Below are 3,843 nucleotides of genomic sequence, written 5' to 3'. Positions count from 1 at the left end.
CCTCACAACAACCTTGAGCTGATGGGAAAAATAAACCAAAACACAAGATCATATGAGCTTCTCAAGTCCAATGTGGTAAAATGCAATTCTTACTAAAAGTTTATTCTCTTATTATAATTTACCTTCACTTTAGGGAAAATTGAGTCACAAAGCATAGAAATAAGTCCATTTTTTGTGTGTCCTGATCCATTCTTTTTTTTTTTTTTTTGAATCTTCACCCTAGGATATTTTTCCATTGATTTTTAGAGAGAGGGGAAGAGAGAGGGAAAGATAGAGAGCAATATCGATGTGAGAGAAATACATGCCCCGACCTGCACAGGCCCTAACCAGGGCGGGGACCAGGGAGAAGCCTGCAACCGAGGTATGTGCCCTGGACCAGAATCAAACCTGGGACCCTTCAGTCCGCAGGCCAACCATCTATCCACTGAGCCAAACCGGCTAGGGCTTTTTCCTGTCCATCTTTAAAGAGAGAGGAAGGGAGGGAGGGAAGGACAGACAGACATCGATGTGAGAGAGACACATCGATGGGTTGCCTCCCACAGGGGCCCGACCAAATCTGGGGGATAGAACCTGCAACCCAGGTACCTGCCCTTGATCAGGAATTGAACCTGTGACCCTTCAGTGTGAGGGCCGACACTCTAACCACTGAGCATACCGGAAGGGAAAAAAATTAGTCAATTTTAATACACTCTTCGGTTTTTACTTTATCAATATAATGTTTTAATGTTACAGTATTTTTCTTTCTGGGAGTTCTTATCACAGGCATTTTATGAATAGGGAAACTGAGGCACAGCGTGATTGAAATGTATTGCCTCTTGGTAGGCCTTTATAAAATGGTGCCTCGATGGAAAACTCAAGAACCCCATTTTTCAAGGCAAAATTCTTTCTCCATTAGATTCCTACCCAAGTTTGAAACATTAAATCCACTCAAAGTTAATGAAATGAGGTGGCAGCTGCTGTAAAGTTTGAGTTCTTGATACCAACCACAGTGTAGGGTCTGGAGTGACAGCCAGAGTAATCATGATCCTTGACCTCTGGAAAAGGGTTTCATCCTTTACAAGCATTCCACAACCGCTGTTACACTCTGTCCTCATCCAGGACATCAACAGTGTCCCCCTCTTACAGACGAAGGTGAGGAGGCCACAACTCAGAGACATTAGCAACTTGTCGAAAATAGAGGTAGCAAAGGGCAGAAGTAGGAATGAAACTCAGGTTTTCTGAATCCAAGTTCAAAGAGAACACAGTTTAGGGAAAAGAGGCGACCAGCTTTTTGCTGGGAGACTTAGAGGAGACTGAGGGAGGTGGGAAGTAGCTGGTGCCAGTAGCACATACGCCCTTATGGCACAGAAAAGGAAACTGTCATCATTAGGCATTTCAAGTGATGACACAGAACTGCCCTGGGCACTGCAGGGATCTACAGACTGCAGCTCTGAGCTCTGAGAGCCTGCAATCTAAGACACACACACTTGGAAGAACAGAGATATACGTAACACACAAACAGTACCTGCTGCAGTAAATCAACCACAGTGATCTACCAGGAGGGTAGAGAGGAAGGCTTTTATGTCAGGTACAGGGGTGGGCAAGGGTAGGTTTACAGTTGTAAGTATGTGAAACACAGAGTTTATCCTTGTATTATTATTTACTAATTTGTAATTGTTCATGTGAACAACTGTAAGCCTACTTCTGCCAACCCCTGTATATGGCCAGGTAAGTTTGGAATGAAAAGAGGAGCGATACAGAAAAGCAAGCCAGGGAAGAAACATACACACACATCAAGCCAGGAAGGGTTTTTAAAGTAACATTAATTTTAGATGGTGTCTCTCTCTCTCTCTCTCTCTCTCTCTCTCTCTCTCTCTCTCTCTCTCTCTTAAATTTCAGAAGCAATGGAGTAGCTGTGTTGCATCAAGAGCCGAGCTGGGAGAGGGAGATTTGGAACAGAAACTTACCCTAGGCCTATGGAACAATTATAAAGATGGGGTGGAAGTGGGGCAGAGGGCAGTGTCAGTGGACAAAGAAGGCTTTGAACAAGTGGAAATTCAGGAGAGATTACAACCTGTCTTGACTCCTAGACTGTGCCTAAGTGTTTCCACCCCCAGGCTTTCAGAGAGCTCAAGCTCTCCCTATTCCAGCAACAGAAGAACCTCCGCATTGTGAAAGCCCCTGGGCAGCAGATGAAGAAGGCAAACAGTGCTGTGGTACAGGAGGTAGCGGATAGGGACCTCGGAGACAGCGGGCAAGCAGTCCCTAGCCTTCTATCCACATCTCCCCAGATACGACCATCACAGCAGCTCCTAGTGCAAAACCCGTGTATCTGGACCCACCAATCGGGAAGGAATTTCCAGTTTGCTTCATCAAACCCAAATCCGCCTGTTGAGTTTCGGGTCAGGGATTAGATCAGGCCGACGCTCTATCCACTGAGCCAAATCGGACAGGGCAGGGATTAGATTCTTAATGTAGAAATTATGTTGAGCTCTTCTGGCACAGAAACATTTCCCAGTATACCAACTCAGACTCCAGCCAGGTAGAGAGACCTGTTTGCCTCTGTTAATTGTGTTTACTCAAGTTGTCCTCTCTGACTCTAATTAGTCAGAGAAGCTGCAGCCCAGAACCGCTGGGAGACGGGAGGGAACGAATAAGAATATGCATACAGAGTCCCTATATGCTGGATTCTGGCTCTGTGCAAAACACAGGGTCCTTGGAGGGTAAGTGCTGGCTCGAACCATGACAATTTGAGCCCCGAGCCAAAGGCTAGGAACTTCAGGCTTTCAGCAGAAGAAGCTGCTCACCCGGGTTTCCACGTTGACACAAGTATTAAGACATGCCTGGGTGGTATGAAGATTTGAGGGTTTTTTAATGTAATGATTTTTAATGATCTTTTTTTTTGGCCAACATTTGTCCGTCTGCCATATTCACAACGTGCGATCCTCTGCTCTAACCGCTCTACATGTATCAACACATTCCATACAACCAGCTGAGCCGATACTATAGATATTATGCTCATCCAGATGAGAAGTTGACAGAGAGAGGTTAGGTGACTTAACCAAAGTCACACAGCTCGTTGACGAAGGCACCAGGTCCATTGGTGATAGGACCTATCACCGATGCTATTACCCTTTCTTTCTAAACGGGCAACTTTCAGCTCAGAAGGGCCCAACGTGCTGGTTAATTTATCAACAGCTAGACTCAGTGGCCAGGAGCAAACCCCAAACTGGAATTTTCCTAACAACTTACCCTGCCGTCTCCACGTGCCCGGTGGCCTGCGCGCGTTCTCGGAACAACGGTACAAGACGAAGGTGACTGCTTGGTCCCAAAGCGTTGTTCCGAGTCTCTTCAGTTCCATCTCTTCTTCTTCCCTTCTAATCTGTATTCCTTATCCTAACTCATTTAACCTTTCGTGACCCCCACTCTCCCTTCTGCCTGCCCCGGGGGTGAAACTAAGCCTGGACACCACTCCGCCCTCGGGGTCTGGGGAAGGAGATACAGCTGAGCCGCTCGGGAGCCTTGACCCCTGAGCCCGACAGGGAGACAGACATGCTTTGGACAAGTGACTCGCCATTGCTTCCGCGGGAACAGGAGGTGGCGGGAGAAGAAGGGGTAGATGTTAACTGAATGACTGAGGTGGACGCTCAAGCTGCTTCGATATGGACACAGTCACACTCCCGTGTCCGTTTCTCAGTAGCTGAGAGGGGTGCGGGGTGCAGAGAACGCCCTCTGAGTCTGGGGTCCTCTGCCCATTGCGCACACGCTCCTCCCGGCGGTCGGGGCGGCCTTCATTCCGGCGCCTCGGCCCTTCCAGGGGCCTCTGCGACTCCCCCGCTCCCGCGACCCACGGGCCGCGCCTCG

This window comes from Myotis davidii, unplaced genomic scaffold (assembly GCF_000327345.1).
Source record: "Myotis davidii unplaced genomic scaffold, ASM32734v1 scaffold208, whole genome shotgun sequence".
NCBI lineage: Eukaryota > Metazoa > Chordata > Mammalia > Chiroptera > Vespertilionidae > Myotis > Myotis davidii.
This window is presented reverse-complemented; position numbering follows the sequence as displayed.